Here is a 12992-nt window from a genome sequence, read left to right on the forward strand (position 1 = left end):
ATACCTGTATTCCAAGTATTTTATTTTATTCTTATTGTGCATATTTTGACATTGATATAAATTTGGCGCCATTTCTCTAAATTAATTGTTTGTATTACGTCGGTTTCTTCACAATAATATGAGGTCCTTTCAACAACAGATCTCATAATACATTGCAGTTGTTCAGATATAGTATGGAATATATACCAAATAAAGTTGTGTTCAACATGTAAACGGAGAATACTTACTTAGTGCTCTGCCGAAATTTATCAGCATCTTTTCCTCTTTGCGAAGTGCAATGTGTACATCGAAAATGTTGGAAATAATTATCATCAAAAAATAAAAAAATATGAATGACCATAATCGCAGGAGGCCAATTTTGAAATGTGAAGCCAAGCGTTTGGAATATGTATTGTCATTTAGAAAATCAACGAGTACATCGTTGGAATTTAAACAATATAAAAATTTCACATAAGCTTTTGAATAGTAACAGGACAGCAAGATAGAAATAATGGAATATAGCTGAATCACGCATGTCAAATATGCATATTTGAAATCTTTCAATTCGGTATAAATAACGTATAAACACAAAGATAATTCGATGGAAATTATAGTTGACGCAATTATTTTTTTTAGCTTGCTAAATGTGCTAATATTTTTGTAGAGACTAAAAATGTTTTCTGTTAATATATTTATATCAATTGGCTTCAGCCCGATATTCATTTTTAGGGTTCCTTACCCAAAGTAACGGGACCCTATTACTAAGACTTCGCTGTCCGTCCGTCCGTCTGTCACCAGGCTGTATCTCACGAACCGTGATAGCTAGACAGTTGAAATTTTCACAGATGATGTATTTCTGTTGCCGCTATAACAACAAATACTAAAAACAGAATAAAATAAAGATTTAAATGGGGCTCCCATACAACAAACGTGATTTTTGACCAAAGTTAAGCAACGTCGGGGGTGGTCAGTACTTGGATGGGTGACCGTTTCTTTTTTGCTTTTTTTTTTTGCGTTATGGTACGGAACCCTTCGTGCGCGAGTCCGACTCGCACTTGCCCGGTTTTTTAATATTTTATGCTTCTACACCGCTCGCGGGTAGTTTATAGCTTTTACTGTCACTTAAGGTAGTTGAGGTTACGTGAAAAATAATAACAAATACCAATTATTATGAGTGCTACTTTAATTAAATTAGTACTTAGTTAACTGAATGCATTATCACTTTCAGTATCAAGCGCCTCGTTTCCAATACAAAATGAACACATCTAGCGTGTTCTTGGCAATAAATGTGTTACATGTATTAAGTATTTTTAATTAATTAACAAGATAAGGAACAGATTAACAGTAGGTGCCATCACGCTACACAATTGTTGCGCCATGTAGGGTCATTTATTTATTTATTGAATCAAGTTGTATATAACATTACAGCTTGCGCCAAAGCGTTACATAGATTCATAACTTAAAACTACTTATTTTCTAATTTAAAACTAACTTACATCTACGAATATCTGTTTTGCATCCTTTCAAGCACTCCCTTCCATTCAGATATCAGCCTCCCTGTCCCAGTCGCAAACAAATCACTCTCAGGCAGTGCCGCGAGTAAGGAGTTGGCGAGCGCAGTTGCGCGCAGTACGGGGGAGTGTACGCGCAGACGAGTGCGCGAGTGCATTACGGCCAATATGGGCGGGCGCCTCCGTCTACTACAGTACGCGTCAGGTGCAGAAAGTTTAAGAAACTTTTCTAAGAATTGTCATAGCTAAATTGGTTGTTCAATACTTACGCTATAGAATTTCCAATTTAGCAACTGAACCCTATAATGGCATAACAATCCCGTGTGGTGACTTTACATACTGAGCATAGCAGCGTATTGTGACACACACCACACAAGCCTTAATGAGATATTAAGCTTACTGTCGATTGGTATTAGATTGTCCCATTATATATCTTTAATTACAAAAGAAAATTAAATTTGACTTATTAACAGTTAAATCGAACTACGAGTGTTAAACATGTCAGCGATGAGTTATGTATAAAAGAACACTACATCTGTACACGACGTTGCCGAGTTTGAGAGCGTCGCGACGCTCTCCGTGTTGCGACGCCACACACGACATTGTTGATAAATGTTGAACTGGAGAGCGTCGCGTCGCTCTCCGTGTTGCAACGCCACAGACGACATTGTTGATGAATGTTGAACTGGAGAGCGTCAAGTCGCTCACATGTTGCGAGTCCCAACACAACGTTGTCGATTTGTCGATGTGTTGAACTGGAGAGCGAGCGTCAAGTCGCTATAAATATCGAATAACGTGTGAAGTGTTGCAAAACGACAGTTTTTTTTATTCTCAAAAAGGGTTTATTTTATAAATCATTAGTACATAAAACACAACGGGAGTTCAACAAATGAACAATGTCACTCTCACGCCGTCACGCCTTACACGACGTTGTTGAACTGGAGAGCGATGATAGTGTAGCTCGCGACGATGCTGAGGCACGCGGGAACCAGCGTCATGTTGACTTCAATACCACCAAAGGCTTTTACTTTTATTGGTTGCGTTGTAACTATTTGCAAAAGCTTCTTTACCACCTTGATCTTCCTTTTATCTGAAATGATTATAACGTTTATTTTGTGGATTGTATAATATTACGTTAAGAGAAATGGAAACTACAACCGTTAATCTAACCTGCATGTTCGTTCGTTTGTTCTAGAACGAAAAGTAGTTCTAGGTATCGCGTCAAAGCGCTGGCGCTATTTTGTACACTCTGCGCTGCCTGGGCGGTTGCAGACACTATCCACGTGGAAATGAAAACCCCACCGTAAAACAGCAACGTCCCTAAAACATTGTGGTAGCCCTCGAAAGAAAATAGGATTAAGTATTAGAAAATATTGAACATTCATATTTCAATAATAGTGATAAAGACACCTACTTTGAAACCGTACAATACTGTACTGTAGCATGTATTAATATAACGAAATGCGATGATACAAAACGATGAAGCCCACTAAAACATAAAGAACACATTAAAACGAACAGCAGTTTTACAATATCGAAATGAAAACTGTAGATATACCTGAAAGCCAAGTATTTTATTTAAGAACACAGTGCATTTATTGACATTTGTGTAATTTTGACGCCATTTCTCCAAATTTATTGCTGGTATTACGTCGGTTTCTTCACAATAATATGAGGTCCTTTCAACAACAGATCTCATAATGCATTGCAGTTGTTCAGATATAATATGGAGTATATAGCATATAAAATTATATTCAACGTGTAAATGGAACACACTTAGTGTTCTGCCGAAAATTATCATTATATCTTCCTCTTTGAGGGATGCTTCGAAAACTTTAGGAGTCATTTCCATCAAAAAATAAATAAAAATGTATAACCATAATCGCAGGAGGCCAATTTTGAAATGTGAAGCCAAGCGTTTAGAGTATATATTGTCATTTTGAAAATCGACGAGTATATTGTTGGAATTTAGGCAATTAAAAAAATTCACATAAGCTTTTGAATAGTAACAGGACAATAAGATAGAAACAATGGAATATAACTGAATTGCCCATGTAAAATATGCATATTTTAAATTAATTAATTCGATATAAATAACGTAAAGACACAAAGATAATTCGATGGAAATTATTGTTGAAGCAATCGTTTTTTTTAGCTTGCTAAATGTGCTAATATTTTTGTAGAGACCAAAAATATTTTCTGTTAAAAGATGTATATTAATTGGCTTCAGTGTGTTATTCATTTCTAATATGTATTTTTTATTCCTCGCCCACTCGCGCACAATTTTAATCTCATAATACAGTTACTTTGCCGGAACATCGAATACTTAGTTACCCACCAAATATTATAAGTGCTACTTAAGCAAATGAAGTAGGTACTTAACTGTTCTATGAAATTAACGCTGTTTTTGAACACTTAACCATAACAAACAAACTAGGGACCTTTACAACTTTGGGAACAAATCAAATTATTTTATTAAATACATATTTTGATTTGTGTTTTTTAAGTATAACGTACAAAACTTTTTTCAAGAATTAAATAGATCTACCAAACCGAGACCAAACCCGTTTCAGTAAAAACTCTCTAAAGCCAATTAATAAAGTTCCAGAGAAATAAATAGGGTAATAATATTAATTTATTAACATCGTTACGAGCACTAGGAAATTCATTTCTATATTGAAAAAAAAACCAAAAAGATTCCTTCGAGCCGGATTTGAACCAGCGACCTATGGATGACAGCTTTGATTACCTCTACAGTCCACCGCTCTACCAACTGAGCTATCGAAGGTGACGATGGGTGGCCGAAATAGATGGTTATAAGACGAAGCGAGTATTGGATAGGAATATCTGAAGCAAAAAAGAGAAAAATCATGAAATATTTATCAAGAATGATTAGAATCTAAACATACTGGACAACGGTGTCGATTTACCCTCCATAACAAGAAATAAATCCATATTTTGTCAGTGAAATTTGAACCTATACAGAAGTGAAATAGAGTTGATTTTGCTTTGTTTAAAAACTGAACAAAATAAAACAAAATTATTGCAATTCTAATCCGATTGAAAATGATTAAAAATTTATCGAACTTAAAGAGTAGATACTACAGGACAAGTAGTAAATCTTAAATGCGGTAAATAAACGTGTAGGTATAGGTACCTACTTGCAGTACTTCCTTTGCTTGTTGCATTTCTATCCATAACTCGCCTCATGCGCTCAAAGGTCCTTACTTAAAAGCATTTAAATTGATTAGCATAACTATATGTATCTGATATTAAACCTGATACACTCCGTTTGAAAGGAGCGGTACCTCCTAACACAAGTATTGCTATACTTAACAGGAGGTATGCACCACAAATTATTGTATAAATCCACCTAGATACCAAATAAATAATTTTGAATTTTGAATTTTTTGAATTTGAATATTATAATTGATTTAATTAGATCAAATAAAATCCTCAACTAATAATAAGTTCAAAAAAGTTATTTTCTATAAAATAAGACTTTAATTAGTGACCTGTCAATATTGACCTATTAAAAAAACAGTGTAACGACATGAAAAAAAACGCAAAAAGACATCGCCCCCGGGTGGGCTCGAACCACCAACCTTTCGGTTAACAGCCGAACGCGCTAACCAATTGCGCCACGGAGGCAGATGCTCCCTGCGTCGAAATTCACCATTACGTTCCTTTGACATATATAATACTATAAAATGAGGTTACGTCACCATGTTGTGAACTCTGCCATCCTACTATCACGATTTATCGAATACAGTTTTGTTCGAAATTCCTTATCTTTGTATTCGTAGTCACTGAATAATGTGCCATGGTCGCATTGAGGAAGGTAGCTTTTGGAACAGCAAGTTTACGTCAAATACAACCTTGTGAAAATTAGCGCTCCATACGAAAACATGCAACTCGTTACGATACCTATGTACTTACATGAATACAATACTTATAATTAATTAAGATAATGTACATAGGTATCTCTATTGATATTTATTGATTGTGCTTTGTGGTTAAATGAGCACATTAATGAGTATTATTGTCTTTTTGTAAATCGAAAATAAATTAAATTTATAATATAATAAATGTTTGATATTTCTCAATTATACCTACTTGCAAACCGATTTACTCTCGTGTCCGATTACATACTCAACATTCTTGAAGACTTGAAGATATATTTATTCATTAGAAATCAGAAATTATTTATTTGCATTGATACAGTATGGGGATGTTACAATATATGGTGTTACAGATCTTGTACCTAGCTTGCATGCAAGCGTGCAAATTCATCATTATAATCATAAATGTAAATAAATGTTAAATTAATCTGATAAGTTCATACAGAAGTATAAATTGTACTTATATCTTAGTTTATCAGTTTATCAGTGGCGCCTTTCCGGTAACCGCATCAATATGGTATCGTCTTGGGTCGTCCCATTCGTTTTTCGTCAAGTTCTTAAATTAGTCCTATTCTGCTTTCGTCACTCATTCTACATTCGTCACAATTGTCGGTGGCTTTCAATGTAGAATGAGTGACGAAAGCAGATTAGGACTAATTTAAGAACTTGACGAAAAACGAATGGGCCGACCCAAGACGATACCATCAATATGTATAATTTGTGTGCTCATGGAGTCAATTTCATTTTAGCATCCACGTCACAACGAAATTTACAATTTCATCAGATTGTGCGAAAAATTGTCCCGTCTAGACACTGCTTTGCGCAGTGAAAGTGGCCCTATTATAAATTAGAATAGTCGAAACGCGTGTGGACGGGACACGACTCATATTGTTACATTACGACATGTGTAAAGGCCTTAAAGGGCTATTGCGTTACTTAAGGTACTTAGACACGCTTTAAACGACTATTGGATCAATGAATCAAACATCATTGAGAACAAGTAGAAAGAAAAAAACCGGCCAAGTGCGTGTCCAACCATGCATAGTGTTTCATGCATGTCCGTATTTTAAGGGACCCACTGATTAACAGTCCGCCGCCGTACGGTATCGGCCTCTCAGTTACAACAAAATTTTGACAGTTCCGAACAACTGACAGGCCGATACCGTCCGGCTGACTGTTAATCAGTGGGCGCCTTTATCCTGTTTTCTTACATAAATTATTTACCTACATAGATTATTTTCCTCTATACAAAAACTATTTGTAACGCAATATTAAAAATTTAAAACAATTGCGTTGCTACGTTACCAATCACTAATCAGGCAATCATTTAATCCGATATGTGACAGTTGATTTCAAAATTAGTTCGTTTTTTTTAGCATTAGAAATAAAGTAAACAATCTTGATGTGTCTTTTAATTGAAAAACACATTTTAAAAATAAGTTATGGCAAATATGTAACAATTATGAATCTAATACGATCATTTATATTCTTCTGCTTTCATAAGTAATAGTTATTGATTTTTAAAAAGCGTTTTTGCATTATGAGATCTGTGGTTGAAAGGACCTCATATTATTGTGATGAAACCAATGTACTACCAACAATAAATTTAGAAAAATGGCGCTAAACTTACACAAATATCATAATATGCACTGTGTTCTTAAACAAAATACTTGGCTTTCAGGTATATCTACAGTTTTCATTTCGATATTGTAAAACAACTGTTCGTTTTAATGTGTTTTTTATGTTTTAGTGGGCTTCATCATTTTGTATCATCGCGTTTCGTTATATTAATACATGCTACAGTACAGTATTGTACGGTTTCAAAGTAGGTGTCTTTATCACTATTATTGAAATATCAATGTTTAATATTTTCTAATTCTTAGTCCAATTTTCTTTCGAGGGCTACCACAATTTCTTTGGGACGTTGCTGTTCTACGGTGGGGTGTTCATTTCTACATGGATAGTGTCTGCCACCGCCCAGGCAGCGCAGAGTGTGCAAAACAGCGTCAGCGCTTTGACGCGATGCTTAGAACTACTTTTCGTTCTAGAACAAACGAACGAACATGCAGGTTAGATTAACGGTTGTGGTTTCTTCTCTTAACATACATTATACAATCCACAAAATAAACGTTATAATCATTCCAGATAAAAAGAAGCTCAAGGTGGTAAAGAAGCTTTTGCAAATAGTTACAACGCAACCAATAAAAGTAAAAGCCTTTGGTGGTGTTGACGTCAACATGACGCTGGTTCCCACGTGTCTCAGCATCGTAAAAGACATTTACTTAAAATATTACATATGACATTTCAAAATCGCTTACATACTTTCAAGTTCTTTTTAATGCTAAAAAAAACGAACTATATATAATAACGACTTCAACGTGATCTACGTCAATTACGAGTACTAAGTTAGAAAAACCGATTAAAATCATCGTGTATCAGGCTCTATTAAAGACTAGCGTTATCTAGTTTGCATCGGGAACAGCGACATCTTTGAGGTAATTTGGACAACAAACTAAACATACTACATATCGGCTCGAACAGCGTTTACCTACTCCTGATTAAGGTACCACATATTGGTACCAGCAACATTTAGCACCTACTTGTACCTACAGTACCTACTTTATCATAAGGGCACACGGGCCCCGTGCACAGGGCCCCCATTCTCAGGGGGCCCCGAGACAGTAACAGTATATTTGATTACCCATAATAAATAGAAGGTCATAGTAGAAAAAATGTTAGTTCAATTTTGCTTTCTTTACTTTCTAAGAGGGCCCCAAATTAGGAGACGGCCCTGTACTTGTAACCAATGCATTGTTTCTAGCAGAGATATATATAACTCCGTAATATAAAGGGGCCCACTGATTAACAGTCCGCCGGACGGTATCGGCCTGTCAGTTGTTCGGAACTGTAAAAATTTTGTTCTAACTGACAGGCCGATACCGTCCGGCGGACTGTTAATCAGTGGGCCCTTTAAGATAAATAAAATCTAAGAAAAAAACGTGCCTCGGAAATCAAGAAAAAGTCATTCTCGAATAGATGGCGCACACACCTTTTGCCTATTCTCGGCTAGATGGCGTTGACGACACCGTTTGATATTTAGCAATTTTAACACATATCAGTGAAAGAACATGGGTCAGTATAGAACACTAAAAATTAAAAATCATTTATCCGTCAACATATTTTGATTAATTTATACATTTTCAATTTTATTTTAACTTTTAATCGTGTATCGATAGATGGCAGTAAATATACCGTGACTACAAAATTTACTTTAGCAATAGCCCTCTATACTATCTATTCTTTGGTTTCTAGACAATTTCTTCAAAGCTGCCGGAACAGAGTTTGCTGTTACACAGAAGATGGATCGGCACTCTTTATCCACAGATCAAGTTCACTATTTAATCAGCAGATGAGATCTATTCGTTAATTACACTTACCTAATCCATTGTTAAGACAATTATGAATTGTGATAGATAATCAAAAAGTGCAATCAATAATATTACGTTGTAACACTAAGTACATTGAAAAGTGCAAGCGCCACCACTCCAAACGGCTCACATTTTTTAAATGATATAGAAGACAAACGAGAGGAATCACCTAAGCCCTAATGGTAAGCAATAATTGTCGCCCATGGACAACCAAATGGGAGACGCCCGATTGGACGTCCTAAGGTACCGCTGGAACGACGTAGTAGCTCAAGACCTGGACGGCTACCGTGAAAATCTAAAATCGTCAATTGCGGGCATTTTTCTCTGTCACTCTAATTACGCCTTCATTGGAGTATAAGAGAAAAATCCCCGCAATTTGCGAATTTCTGTTTTCGCGGTAGCCCCTCTGCTCAACATCTGCCATGGCGACTTGCGAGAGTTCGCAAGCCCGAGAGGTATGGCGTGATGGAGGCCAGGACTCACTTTGGGTCGTTGCGTGGCCGTAATACTTACCTATGGAGACCCGTCCACAGGAGTTGTATTTAAGTGCATTACCGGCCTTTGTGAAGGGAGTAGGTACGCTTTTTTTTGTTAGAAGGTCCGATTCGTATCTGGCATGCAGGGTATAAAAATAAATTATACTTATAAATGTTTTCGTAATTTTTTTTTATCGCCAACTCTAACCTCAGAAAGGTTTGTTGGAGTTTGCCCTTGCAAGTGAAGTTACGTGCGATGTTTTTCCTAAACGTTTAAAACATCAATTTAAAATACACTTTTGCAAGAGGGGATCATCTTAAGTGTTGGTCTTTGTATCCTCGTCAATATTGACGTATGTTCTATTAGCAGATAGCTAAACGTAACAATTTCGGTCAAAGGTGAGGTCAACCGGCATCAGTAACAAACCCATGATTGTTAACGTTAACAAATGTTATTGTTATTGAGCCGCGAACCTTTTCAACACCTTCACCTTTTAAAACTAGGGCGAAAACTATTGTAAGTTCATAAAGTCGTATCTCCGTAGCATTTGTATGTAACTTACGACCTTTTAAAAGTTAAAAGATATAAGTTTGTATGTTCTTGCCAGTTTAATATTGATATGCAGTTTTTTAGCATATAAGGAGTAAGAAGGAGCCTAATTTCAGTGTATTTTAGGTTATTTGGAATATCTGAGGCTATTTATTTTTACATTGATTGTAATGGTAAAAAACATTAAGGTACCTTTCTTTTACGACTTTAAATACTATTATTTTTATTTATTAAGTAGTTTATTTTATTAAAATATAGGTATAGTACTTATTAAGTGTATACTTAATTTAAATAATAGTTTATAAATATAAAATAAATACATAACATTTTGAATAGGTATGTACCATTTCTACTTTTGTACTACTAAAATAGTACCTATATAATCTTTATTGCATTATACAATATATAAAGGAAAGTACAAATGGGGACCTGATGCATAGGTCTCTCTATTTCTATCAGTGAACCGTTGAGTTTGCAGCTCAATCAATAAAAAAAGCCTTACCCTAGCAATTACAGAATAACTAACCTTTATATAATCTGTATTATCGTAAAGTAATAACGTCAATGCATTCACTTCCTTAACCCTTATCTTGGCATCGTAACACCCGTGATACATGGAACTTAAAAAAATCTAGCAGGTTCACTTTATTACCTAACACAATAATTCTGCCATCAATATGTCGAGCTACCCTCCTTACTTATAGAAAAAAATAATTGACACGAGTGTCATTGTAAATTAATTAGTAATAATCAACATGGCGCCGCGGAAACAATAGATTTCGGTTCGTACTGGAAGTTTTGCATTTATTTCTTATGTTAGCATATATTTTTCCATAATCTACATTTTGATATCTTTACTGTCTCTTAGTGCATACATGTTTACAATGCTTTCGAATTTAAAAATATTTAATACACAGAACCTTACATGAAACTGTTATGTATTATATTTGATACACTGCCAAGAACTCAGAAATGTACATATCGAAAGGATTGTATTATATTTAATACATAGTCAAGTTATCGTCAAAATATTTTTACATGATTTTTTATTTTTTTTATTTTTGTGGGGTTAAAAAACATGCTTCAATTATTTAATATTAGTTGTCGTATTATTTAGTTATTAAACTTTGATTTTTTTAAGTACTAGTTGTTATTTAACTATATATTCGTAAGCTGTAGCATTATTGCTACGCCGTAGCCCGTAGCACGGAAAAATATGTGTGTGGCAAAAAATGGCCCCAAAGTAAAAAAAAATGTATTTTTTTTTACTTTTAATTATTTGTTTACTTTTCATATTTTACTCAACTTTTTGCTGACGACTTTTTTTAAACTTTACGGGATCTAATTTTCCGCCCATGTGATCAGGTATTCGTAGATATAATTTATTTTTACAGGTTTAATAGTCATCTGATGCTTTAGATTGCGTTTAATTGGCAGTAAATGCTAATTTCTGTTGCATTACATGTTTTATTTTTATTAAAATCTTCATTTTTCTTCTAAAAAGTAGGTAACGATTTTGTCGAGTTATTGGCATTGTATCAAATATGATACATATGATTTTCCGAAACTGGAAAATCCTGGATTTTTTTTCTTATTTTTTAATAGTCTAGTATGCTCCAAAGGTGCCAAAAAACTAAAAAAATTTTTATATTTAAGATATTTTGAGCCTTGCCAAGATAAGGGTTAAGGCCGCGGTATCTTGATCGTTGCAATTCGACGCAAACTACTCCGATTCAAGTATCAAGGATGATTAATTACGACTTTGACGGCTTAATTACATGCTTGCAGCTTAATTGTAATAAGTGTAAGGCGTAAGTTGGTGTCGAATCAAGATATATGCTATGCATAGTTTGGGTGCAGTATGCAATATTCGCAACGAAGCGGGAGTCATTTTGATGACGTCATTCCGGTAAAGTAGATGGCCGGCGCCGCCGTCTCCCGGCAATTTTGGAGACCCAATGCCATACCCAACAACATACTAAAAGTTGGTAGCGGTTTCCGGCTCTGAACTATCTCTGGGACCGTTTCCCATAAGGCATGGCACTAAGAGCAAAATAAATGTAAGCTAAGGTCGGCGGGGTCAAATCCATCTGGGGGGGGGGCGATTTTTGAATTTCGATCGCTCGATTTCGTCACTCGAAAATCGGTGGAAAACGGAGCAAACGAATTTTTGAAATACATACGAGCGTAAGAAATTAGGAATCTAGTGGTAATGGCCACTCGTTTTCTATTGTACTTACTTAGTTGAATTTAAATGCCTAGTAGTGGAGCCGCTGTCAAACTTCGGGTTAGTAGGAAAGAGTCCTTTCTGTACGATAGTACTATTATTTCTTCTGTGATTACATCCAAAACAATGGCCACCGGCCACGTTTCCCACATACACCTATCGAAAGAATTAGTTTAGCAACCCGCCTATTGTTCAACAAAACACTATCATTATTAACAAACTATTCACACGTAACAGACAGAATGGTAAGATTAATTGTTTAATATACTTAATTGATTTAAATTAAAACTTACACGAACCCACCGCCAAAAAGCCGCTCCCATAAAAATCGAATTTACGCTCTCATTTTAAAACAACTTACTTAAATTCTCAATAAAAATTAAATTAAATGAAACTTGGCATTCAAATTAAATTAATATCTACTTGTATGTCTGGCAGTAGCTTTTGTTGCTAAACATAGATCTACAACTTTGTATGTAGGTAATCCTTTTAGTCGTTCTAATTTCTTTGTATAAAAATTTTTGGCAACAAAAGCTAATATACTAGGTAGTAGTAGTAGTAGTAGCTAGTATAGGTATGCCAGCCATAAATATAGCTCATGTATCAAGGCTACTACTTACAATAGTTAAAGATTACATAATGTATGTATTTGTATAGCAAATGCAGATCTCATCTCAATGAGGCGTGTCGCAAATCGTTCCCACGATATGACAGTGTCGTCTGTCGTGGCGAAATCGTGACGCAATACGACCTTTTGTGACGGGTTTAACAGGTGTTAGTGTGTGACGGGTTTAATATGCAAGGTGTTCCCTTTGAACTGTTTTGACTGTTGTCGTTTGAATGGTCCAAGGAAGCAACTGAAATGCGTGAAAAATGAGAGAACATCTTTTTCTTGATTATTCGTCATAAGTAAAAGCTT

The 12992-nt window shown here is 35.2% G+C and overlaps 2 non-coding genes across 2 annotated transcripts; both read right to left on the bottom strand.

Annotated features, from left to right (window-relative positions):
• Positions 1 to 4188: 4188 nt before the first annotated feature.
• Trnay-gua (transfer RNA tyrosine (anticodon GUA)) lies at positions 4189 to 4278 on the bottom strand. The gene is given in 2 exon segments: positions 4189 to 4224; positions 4242 to 4278. It is a non-coding gene; the product is annotated as a tRNA-Tyr (tRNA).
• A 789-nt stretch (positions 4279 to 5067) lies between these two features.
• On the bottom strand, positions 5068 to 5141 carry Trnan-guu (transfer RNA asparagine (anticodon GUU)). Its single transcript has one exon. It is a non-coding gene; the product is annotated as a tRNA-Asn (tRNA).
• Positions 5142 to 12992: the final 7851 nt, after the last annotated feature.

The sequence above is a fragment of the Cydia fagiglandana genome, chromosome 14 (genome assembly GCF_963556715.1).
Source record: "Cydia fagiglandana chromosome 14, ilCydFagi1.1, whole genome shotgun sequence".
Lineage (NCBI taxonomy): Eukaryota > Metazoa > Arthropoda > Insecta > Lepidoptera > Tortricidae > Cydia > Cydia fagiglandana.